Source organism: Siphateles boraxobius, unplaced genomic scaffold (assembly GCF_051911475.1).
Source record: "Siphateles boraxobius isolate OS27281-9 unplaced genomic scaffold, OSU_SipBor_1 63, whole genome shotgun sequence".
Classification (NCBI taxonomy): Eukaryota; Metazoa; Chordata; class Actinopteri; order Cypriniformes; family Leuciscidae; genus Siphateles; species Siphateles boraxobius.
The window spans coordinates 1,045,001-1,056,588 of NW_027509190.1; the positions used below are offsets into that span (position 1 = coordinate 1,045,001).

An 11,588-nucleotide genomic window follows, 5' to 3' on the forward strand; every position below is an offset into this window, starting at 1 on the left:
GCGTGTCTTTCTTGTGTCCATCAAATTAAACTAGAACAGAGATGCTCGATTTTGTGTCTGTGTCAAGTGTTAAATGTCGCTGCTAAGTTTGATAAGACGGTCAGAAACCTGATCGCTATGTTAATTATTATTTAATATGAAATTTATACTATTTTTAACAAAAGATAGAACTGACAGCCCGTTAAACTGTCAAATGGTGTAACCACAAAAAATGACCAATATCTAATATTTCACACCTCCTAGAGTTCATGCAATTGCATGAAATTAGTAGTTTATTTAGTAATATCCTATGAGAATATGTTTTATTATAAATGATATGGGTTTTTCGTTGTACTGAGCAAGACCATATGCTGTAAACACCTTGTTTTATGTCTATTCTTTGACCATTTGAGTACAAATGGTTTAAACACCCATTATTACAGTGTAGTAGAGTATTAAATTATTATTCATATTAACTTTTTTTGTACAATATTAGTCTTTTAGACAAAATATTGGTTACACCAACTGACCATATAACATCTATTGCAATAGGACAAGAAATTGACACAGAAAATAGGCATCAAGGTAAACTGAATTGGATATTTTAATATATATTCATGTCATTCATCATACAATTTCAGATACCAATTGTTTTCAAAGAGAGTGCTATAAAGTGTGTGTGTGAGAGAGAAAAAGAGTGAGTGAAAGAGTGGGTATGATCATTTCTTAACAAACATGAAGAAACAGGATTGGCTTGTGTTGTGATTTCAGTTCAGTTCTCATACAATTTCAGTTTGTAAAATAACAGCCATTTTTTTCAAAGAGAGAGTGAGTGAGTGAATGTGAATGTGAATGTGTGTGTGTGTGTGTGTGTGTGTGTGTGTGTGTGTGTGTGTGTGTGTGTGTGTGTGTGTGTGTGTGTGTGAGAGAGAGAGTGAGAGAGAGAGAGAGAGAGATTGTGAGTGAGAGAGTATCATTTTTTTCCATTTCTTTCATCACTAAACTGTTTTGATTACATTTTTAATAACCGACAACCATCCGTGTGAGTTCATGCCATCTGATGAGATCTGAACAAACTATTTCACATTAGCATAACAATATAAATGAAACAGTGTCTCAGAAACTTAAGACTTGAAATATTCCTGACCAAATTAGTTGAGACTGTGGAAAAAAACATACAACCTTATATTGTAGTTGCTTAAATTCCTATCTATCTGTCTGTCTGTCTGTACATGTAGACCTACATGTTGCCTACAACAGCCTAATGACTGCCTCTTGTCCTATAGAGATGCCAAAGGAAGGAAAGCCAGATTCATTCTGGACCGGCGTCATGATGCTGTTTGCCCAGGGGAAATATAAATTTTCCACTGGCCAGAGACCTGGGAGCAGACGTTGGAAGGCAGTGTTAGAGAGGATAAAGAATTGTCCCCTGACCCCTGCATTTGGCCTAACGGTCAGAAAAAAAGACATTTTTGAGAAAAAGATCCCCTGCAAATGTGGCTACCATGATGTAAGTAATGTCATTGAATCCTTAAACATATGATATGAGACAAAGATGCTGACAAATGCTTCCTCTACAGCTGTTTCCCATGGCTGCTTCTTCGTTGTGCTTGATTCTCCAAATCACTGTTTTGATGCAGAGTTTTGTGTGATTTAGAGGATAAGAGGATATAGAGAGTAAATACAAAATATTGTTTCCCTCAGTCAGGACAGCAGACAGGGACCGCAGCAGGTCCACAGCAGACAAGCACCGCAGCAGGTCCACAGCAGACAGGGACCACAGCAGGTCCACAGCAGACAAGGACCGCAGCAGGTCCACAGCAGACAGGGACCGCAGCAGGTCCACAGCAGACAGGGACCGCAGCAGGTCCACAGCAGACAGGGAGCGGTGATAATACCATGACATGCTCCCTTTGTGCTCAGGAAGTGCTCTTTGACCAGTTTACTCAGCACCTGTCAGACTTCCATGTCCAGGAGCAGTGTGAGCACTGCGGCACAAAGGCCATGGGTGCTGTCAGGTTATCAGAGCACCTTGAGAAGTGTCATGTCTTAAAATCTCCCACAGACCTCCCAAACATTTCTCCTCTAACCCCTTCAGCCCGTCCCTCCACTACCCCAGCCCAAGAGATGACACCGACACCAATCGTCTCTCCCCGAGATGCTCCAGCTCCAGTCTGCCTCACAGCCCAAGAGACGACACCAACCATCTGTCTCCAAGTTGCTCCTGCTCCTAGCCCTTCCACACTATCTGAGATGGCACCAGCGACTCAGAGTGGCACACCACTTCTTCCTTCTCCTGCTTCTGCTCCTCCTCCAGCAGCACCAGGGCTCCCAGTCCCTCTGTGCTTTCCAGAGGTAAGGCGGGCCAGGTTTTTGCCAAAGCCGTTCCTCCGGGTCATCAAGCCAGGTGATCGGGAGTGGATTGCCCACATCCTCTATGACGCAAGTTGGCAGCTGAGACAGAATGTCAGGGAGAATTGGCACCACCCCCAAGCCCAATCAGATCTGTGGCACCTCCAAACCCACATGATTACTTTCGACAGAGGATGTTCCTGGGCACCAATGCGTATGTGGGGCATCCCTCTGAAATGCACTCTGTGCAACCGAAAGATGCACCACTCTGGCATTTACACCAAGGTCAGAGAGGTCATTGATGTGGATAGCAAGTACTATTTAATAGGGGGAGATTACCCAAGGTGCAGCCAGTGCAAACAACCTGTCTGTCCTTGGAGTAGTGACATTTTAAAGCAACTTGACCCCTCTAACCGCAACAAATTCCCTGCTGTGTTGACTACACATTTGGCACTGGACAGAAAATGTTTGACACTTTTGCGTCCTAGAACAGCAGGGAATAGCTCCAGTTACCTGCAGCAGGCCTTTCAAGAGGCACACAGTGAGGAGTGGGCTAGGAGATCCTGTGACTATTTCACAGATTGTGAAATTCACAAGAGATCCTGCCTGAAGCAGTCCCAGGCTGTTTATCCCCCACCACCACCACCCTTCTCTCCCTTGCCCCTGGCCCAGTGGTTCGAGACAGTGCATGCCAACGATGTTGTCGGTCACCTTGATGAACTCAAAGGTGTCATCACTTCAACGTTTGGCAGAATTCTGAAGCTCGATTCCACTAAGGTAAATGTAAACCTATATAAGCTTGAGCTAATTTGTTCTTTTAGGGTTTGATAAGAATACATATGCTAATGATGTATATACTTTTGTTATAACAGGTTACCAAAAAACTTGCTGGGGGGATTGAGAACACGGCAACATGGATGTCCAATGTGGGGAACGAGTATGGTCAGGTCCTCAACTCGGTCCTCACAACCGGCGAGGGGGCTGGGCTGGATGACTTGTGATCGTTCAACGGTACATGCTGGTGAGCCACAGCCAGCTGCTATCTATGTGGATAGAGACTGTTGCAGTGACAGAGGTGGGTTTCCTGTAATTTGTGTTGATGTTTTTTTTTGCCAAATTAAGGCAGTTGGTGACAATACAAACCAAAAAATGCTTTTACACAGGAGTGAGCCCAGTTCTCCATTGGTTTCGGCCATGGACGTCCACTGTGCGGTTGGATGTGTTCCACTTTATGAGGCGATTCACCAACGGTCTCACCACAGAACACCATCCACTGTACGGTACGTTCTGCTCCAAATTGTCGAGTTGCATTTTTGAATGGGATTACCAGGACATCTGTCATCTGAAAGAGGCGAAGCGGTCAGAGCTGAGGCAAAAGCATCAGGGCCACGAGCCAACAGATGCCCAGGTGTTGGCGAGCATCAGCTCTAAAGAGCTAGCCAAGCACTGCCGCAGGAAAACCCGTGGAGTGGAGGAGACTCGTGCCCTCATCAAAAGTCTTCTTGACTCCATGTGGCACCTTGTGGACGGCACTGGGCTGCACCTTATAAACCATGAATGCATGTCTCAAGTGTGGGAGGTACAGCAAAAGCACCTTGCCTGCATTCAGGATCCACCAGGAGTGCAGCTTTACACAAACATTGGGTCAGGGCTGGAGAAAGGAGAGAAGACACTGGATGTGCTAAGATGCAGCAGAGGGTCCTCCTCTCTGGAAAGCTTTCATAAGCACCAGTTTGCTTTCATTCCAGGCATGTTAAAACCTCACACACATATGGTATATTTTGCTATTGAATGTTGACATAGTATTGTTTTAATTTGTTGTAATCAGTGATCCTGTTTTTTGTCTCATCCGGGTGGAGATGCACTAATAAACTAATAAACTAAATAAACTAATAAACTAATAAACAGTTCATTTTTAATGTAGAAGAGACACAAAAAATGTAAAAGATTGTTTATTCTCTATTTATTCTTTATTCTGTGTATACTTTTATTAATCACCTCAGCAATTTGGAAGCGGTGGCCCTAGGCCCTGGCCAGATCCCAGGTCCCCATTGGAGGAGAGTGATGCCTCTGCTGGGCCCATCTACTCCCCATTGGAGGAGAGTAATGCCTCTGCTGGGCCCATCTACTCCCCATTGGAGGAGAGTAATGCCTCTTCTGGGCCCGTCCTCACCCGATTTGATGAGAGAGATGCCTCCGCAAGTCCCGTCCTCACCCCATTTGAGGAGAGTGTGCTCGTCACTCCAGCTACGGTAAAGTGGATAATGTTTCACCATCAGAAATGTGGGCTTCTTTATATTTGCTCTTGTACCAGATGTTTAAAATGTTATGGTGTTTATTGGTTCAATTCTTGTAACAGGACACTAGGTGTGATGCCAGAGGGATTCCTGGATGGGAGGCAGTTGATGCCTTGGCAGGTTACCTGGTTGGGCTTAACCGAACTATAACAAAACTCTCCAATGCTGAAGTGGCAGAGATTTTGAGGTTATACTCACATCTAAGTGTCTTTGACCAGACCCCCACCAGATAAACCCTCAAGAGCAAAAAAACAACGTTGCCAGGACCTTGGAGGGCTTCAAGAAAGTGCAGTGGCTCTGCTCCAGGCCAGCAAGCAGCTGAGAGGTATCCACATCTCATATAGCTATATTCTTTAGTATTTGTATCAATGTATTTATGTCAATATGTGAACATGCATATATAATGAGCACTATGTGATCTGGTCATCTATTTGCAGATTGTTCATGGTCCATGGTCAGGCTGCTCACAGACCAGACCAAAACAGAATTTCAGAGTGTGTTGCTCTCAAGCTGTACAAAGAGTACAAGGAAGCCAGAAATAGGCCAAAGGACAATAAAGGGAGGACATTTGCCATGCCCCAGTCCATTGTCATGGCATACTCTCACATCAAGCAGCTAGTTGAGGACTGCAGAGAGATCATGGACAGGAGTGACCTGGTACTGGTAAACATTAACAACACCACTGTGTCCTCCTGGTGAGTTCATCTTTAATATCTTCATAAATTGATTGAATTGCATATTTGAATTTTTTTTTTAACAATTAACACACTGAAAAATGTTCTGAAAAACTCTTGTGTGTGTTTTGTTTTCTGTCTCTGCAGGCTGCATGATCGCCAAAAGAGAACTGAACGGGGTTCTTTACTTCAGGGTGTGCAGCTTCCACAGCAGATTGCCGTGGCTAAAAAATCCCTCCTGGAGGTTCGTGACCTACCATCACAGCCAGTTCAGCATGGACACACTCTTTTTGAGTTCCAGGAGCCTGAGAACCGTGAGGGCGAGGCAAAAATCCGCCAGCGACACAGTTCCAGAACACCTGCTATTCCACAGACAGGTGGGGGAGACGCAGCTATTGCCAAACACGATGCTGCTTCCTCTCAAAACAGCTGTATGGAGGGCTGGTCCTCTGCCTACAAGCCATCCCCAACACACTACCAGAGCTGGTCTTCTTACCAGGCACCCCTGGCACACTCTCATGTTTGGTCCTCCACCCACCCACAACCCTCAGCATCCACCCAGGGCTGGTCTGCAACCCACCCACCAACCTCAGCATCCACCCAGGGCTGGTCTACAACCCACCCACCACCCTCAGCATCCATCCAGGGCTGGCCTGCCACCCAACCACCACCCTCAGCATCCACCCAGGGCTGGTCCTCCAACCAGGGCTGGTCTGCAACCCACCCACCACCCTCAGCATCCACCCAGGGCTAGTCCTCCAACCAGGGCTGGTCTGCAACCCACCCACCACCCTCAGCATCCACCCAGGGCTGGTTCTCCAACCAGGGCTGGTCTGCAACCCACCCACCACCCTAAGCATCCACCCGGGGCTGGTCCTCCAACCAGGGCTGGTCTGCAACCCACCCACCACCCTCAGCATCCACCCAGGGCTGGTCTGCAACCCACCCACCAACCTCAGCATCCACCTAGGGCTGGTCTGCAACCCACCCACCACCCTCAGCATCCATCCAGGGTTGGCCTGCCACCCAACCACCACCCTCAGCATCCACCCAGGGCTGTTCATCCACCTCCTACTGTCCCGACCAACCTAGGTTCCCTCACCAAGCACTAGATCCCTTTAATCGCCAGCGTGAATGGCGATTACGCAAGGCAGCCCTTGAGAACCAGGAGCGACTGAGGAAAGGTGAGCCCCCAAAGATGAGAAAGGCAAAAGAGAGCTACCACTATGAGTTTAAGCTGTGTGGTCAACCTAAATCAAAGCAAACTGGACACTCACAGGTACGTGGCAAATGGTACTGCCCTGCATCTGGACAGACCCTTGAGGAGTGGAGAAGCTCTTTGTAAATGCACCTAATACATTCTTTTTTATAAATATTTTTAATAATATGTTTTATTTATTTTAAGAAAATGTTCACATTCACTGTTCAAACCATCTGCAAAGAAAAAACAAGCAAGAAAATAAAGTAGAAAAAAGTATGTTTGCTGTTGCAAATAGAAAAAAAAAATTAGTTGCTGTTGCAACTATTTTCAAAAAACAAAATACATAGGATAGTTGCTGATGCAACTATTTCAAAAAACAAACAAAAAAAACAACTCTTGTGGTGTAATTGTAACACGTCCATCCTTTGGGTGGGAGACTCCAGGTGCAAATCCTGGCAAGAGTGTGCAACTTGTTGGCCCAATCAGTATTTAATTAAAAAATAATTTATGACATAATTTAATATGCATTTTCTCCTTCTTTTCTCATTATTATTACAAGATGTAGTGGCGGTCATAATTATTATCATAACATTTTGTTAATAACAAAGCATTATTATTCATACCAATCCTATTTGTATCTGATTTTATATATATGATAGATTCATTGCAATCTCTAATAGTTTACTTATATCGAGACATGTTCCAATAGCTGAAAAAAGCTGCCCAGGAGGATGAGGAGCTAGTGTCAAAGGGGGAACCGCCACGGAAGAGGCTGACAAACGAAAAGTACCACTACACCTGCAAGGGGTTTGGACAGGACAAAATAAAAGGACTGGACACACCCAGCTGAAGGGGCAGTGGTACTGTCCAGCATCAGGACTGACCCTGGATGACTGGAGGAAGAGTGTATAATTGCTGTCACCATTACTTGTCTGTCTGTTACAATAAAGTTTAATAATTTTATTGGAGCCAATAACAGTCTTCACGTTTTTAAGTAATTTCCTCTTGAATACCAGGACAGTGAGTGTCATCCATTGAATGTAATTGTTAAAACTAAAGCCAGAATTACTTGCAGAATCATTTTACATTTATTCACAAAACCCAACACTCAATTTGGAATATGTTTTATTCACTTGTGCTGCACAGATGTAGTCTTTCAAATAATTGAGTTTACAAAAAAAGGAGGGGAAACATGATGGGAGAGTTATTTACATTTATACACTGTTAATACTATTATAGCTTTAAATGTAGCATGTGACATTTTGAGTTAATTATTTGAATATTGATTTGTTAACATCACAAAATATGTTTACTTACAAGAGCGTTTGCTTTAAATGCATTCATGTGCATAATTGCATAATCACAGGGTTACTACTGTAGGGATTTATATGGAAAAGAGTTCCTGTGTTAAAAATGACTACGTTACCCACAATGCATTGCATGTAGTACTTACGGAATGCACTACGAGACTAGAGAACAAGCGAAGATGCAAGCGATATTGCCACGGCATAGGTTCGAATCCCGCAAGAGACATGAAATTAAAGTGATGATAACCCTTGCAATAAGTGCAGAACTGTGTGTTAACAATGTTGAGAAGATAAGAAAGTAGATAAAAATTTATATATTGTACGTTTTGCTCCTTTTTTCTCCTCTTCTTTTTCTCCCTTTCCTCCCTCTTTTCTTCTCTACACCCCCCTCCCCCCTTTTGCCCCTTTCTTGGCCGAGTGGTTAAGGCGATGGACTAGAAATCCATTGGGGTTTCCCCGCGCAGGTTCGAATCCTGCCGACTACGTTGAGTTTGTAACCTTCTGGAGGCCTAGCTTAAACTTTATAAAAGGAAAAAAAGTCACTGTTACAGGATTACCCTTGAAAAGAGTTATGTTGGTAAGAAACCATTTTGTCTGCAAGCTAAAGATGACAAGGCCCCTTTGTAGTCAGGAACACAAGTTTACAATAACGATAAGAGCGCGGCAAGTCAACAGCATTGAAGCGTGTGAAGAGGCTTTCCAGACAAGTAGCAGTGAGTTTTTGTTCTTTTTCCTGGCATTATTTTCCTTTAATGACTGTTATCATCAGTCTAATAGGCTGCATTCCCACTAATTTGCAAATAAATTTTGACATAGCAGACGTATTGACGGCCGTTCTGAATCTTCGAAGAATGAAACGCAATGCCTTGGAGGACACTCTTTTTTCTGCGCCAATACGATTCATTTTGCTGTGCGTTCCGACGTAGCACGCACGCGTCTTGAGTAAGAGCCCAGATAGCTCAGTCGGTAGAGCATCAGACTTTTAATCTGAGGGTCAAGGGTTCAAGTCCCTGTTCGGCGAACGAGCCTCTTTTTGTGGAGTGGTACGTTTTGTTGTTGAGTTCTTGCTGATCTACACTGGCCTCGGGCAGCGACGCTGCAAGGGACCAAGCCAAACGAAATGCTCCCTTCAGCTAGCTTGTAGTCGTGGCCGAGTGGTTAAGGTGATGGACTAGAAATCCATTGGGGTCTCCCCGCTACGTTGACAGCTTGCACCTGCTTTAGTTTTTAACCTTCTGAAGGCCTAGCTTAAACTTTATAAAAGGAAAAAAAAGTCACTGTTACAGGATTACCCTTGAAAAGAGTTATGTTGGTAAGAAACAGTTTTGTCTGCAAGCTAAAGATGACAAGGCCCCTTTGTAGTCAGGGACACGTCGGGTAGACCGGTAGCTCGCCGTGATCGTATAGTGGTTTGTACTCTGCGTTGTGGCCGCAGCAACCCAGGTTCGAATCCGGGTCACGGCAAGGTTTTCTGGGTGCCATTGAAATTGAGCTCCATGTCACCACCCGTCCTTCGGCCTACTCTTTTCCTCTTGTATATTTTCTAATCGCTAGGTGTCAGTACACTCGCTGGCTGTTACCTAGAGTGCCGCAGGCTTGCTATTTGCTACAAACAACTGCGCCTTTGACACAAGTTTACAATAACGATAAAAGCGTGGCAAGTCAACAGCATTGAAGCGTGTGAAGAGGCTTTCCAGACAAGTAGCAGTGAGTTTTTGTTCTTTTTCCTAGCATTATTTTCCTTTAATGACTATTATCATCAGTCTAATAGGCTGCATTCCCACTAATTTGCAAATATATTTTGACATAGCAGACTTATTGACGGCCGTTCTGAATCTTCGAAGAAGGAAACGCAATGCATTGGAGGACACTCTTTTTTCTGCGCCAATGCGATTCATTTTGCTGTGCGTTCCGACACAGCACGCAGGCTTCTCGAGCAAGAGTCCGGATAGCTCAGTCGGTAGAGCATCAGACTTTTAATCTGAGGGTCCAGGGTTCAAGTCCCTGTTCGGGCGAACAAGTGTCTTTTTGTGGAGCGGTACATTTTGTTGTTGAGTTCTTGCTGATCTACACTGTACACAATAAACTTCAGGAACATACAGAAACAAAATAACAAACTCCAGGAATTCAGAGACACAACCATACAAGGACGACGACCAACAAACACTGAGGGAAAACACAGGTCTTAAATGGACAGGGACTAATGGGATAATAAGCAGAACACAGGTGAAGAAACTGAACACAAACGAGGAGCGGGAAAACTAACAGGACTGAACCAAAATCACAAAGATGGGGGGAAACAAGATCTCAAAACTGAAATAATAACAGGACTAAACCAAAATCACAAAGACAGGGGAAACCAAGATCACAAAACAGACCTCAAAAACATTGAAACATGACAATAGTCATGTTTCAGACATCGCAGAGGTGACTCAACGAGTCACTGCCAAGCAACTGAAGAAGTTCTTCCCCAATGTACCCAGAGACGAACTGGTTCGTCCCACAAAGATTGACCTCCTTATCAGTCACCGGGAAGGTCGTCTTGTTCCCCAGCCAATCAAAATTGTGGTAGACCTCGTCCTCTGGGACGGCCCGCTGGGGAAGACTGTTGGGGGAACCCATCCCGATCTTATTGAGACAGTCGATCTGGCAGTATACCACCCTGAAACTCACCTTGCAAGGACCATGAGATCAGCCTCGATGGCGTATAAAGAAACCATCATACCTCAAGAAGAGGAAGGAAATGCGCTTGTCCGGAGCACCTTAACCACCAACAAAGAGGTCTTCGAGTGGTTTAGTTGGGACAGCATCGGGGCTTCGTGCAGTCCTCAATGTGGCGGCTGCAAGTGTGGTAGGTTACCCCCTGGAGCGAAAGAGGAAGAGCGGGACCTGGAAAAGATAAAAGAATGCCTAACATACGTATTGGCAGACAAACACAGTACTCTCCCCACTGGGACACGGCTTATCCCTGGAAGACAGACCTCACAACACAACCAGACAATCGGCAGGCTGTGGAGGCAACCTTTAGAAACACTGAGAAGCGTCTGGAGAAGGAACCTGTGTGGAAGACTGCATACAAAGAACAAATACATGAAATGGTTTCAAGAGGTGCTGCTGCAAAACTCACAAAAGAGGAAATTAATAAGTGGGGAGGACCTAAATGGTACATCAGCCATCTGGTTGCTCCAAACCCGCACTCCACTTCAACCCCAGTGAGAATTGTGTGGAATAGTAGTCAAGAGTTCCGAGGCATAAGTCTAAATGATCTCCTTCACAAGGGTTACACTCAGTAAATGATCAATCTTTAATTCTCAGACCTATCTCTCTCAAGTTACTACAGGAACAGATACAAATTCAAACTTTTATTCATGGATATTTGGGTAACACTTATCCATAAACACTTTATTCATACACTGGGTAACACTTTATATTACGACCCGCAAACAACTGCGTAAGTACACCGAAATTACGGTGTACGTTTCTGTAATTATATATAATTACCGAAACGTACACCGTAATTTCGGTTTACTTACGAAGTTCTTTGCAGGTTGTATATCTGCTTGTTACCCCTTTATTACCCAAAACTTAACATGTTGTTTACTTATACCTACACGGAAGTGCACTATAATTACAGAAACTATGTGTTGTTTTCGAATCTCCGCTACTAGCCTTTAGCCCGCTAGCATCGCACGCGTGGCCTCTCGCCTATTGATTGTCTCATTTACACCCGTTTCACTGAAAGGATACGGGTTATATCCAGGATTTCAGTCCTAAATTA

At 44.5% G+C, this 11,588-nt stretch overlaps 1 non-coding gene across 1 annotated transcript; it reads left to right on the top strand.

The window, feature by feature from the left end:
• Positions 1-9,752: 9,752 nt before the first annotated feature.
• trnak-uuu (transfer RNA lysine (anticodon UUU)) lies at positions 9,753-9,825 on the top strand. Its single transcript has one exon. It is a non-coding gene; the product is annotated as a tRNA-Lys (tRNA).
• The last annotated feature ends 1,763 nt before the right edge of the window (positions 9,826-11,588 follow it).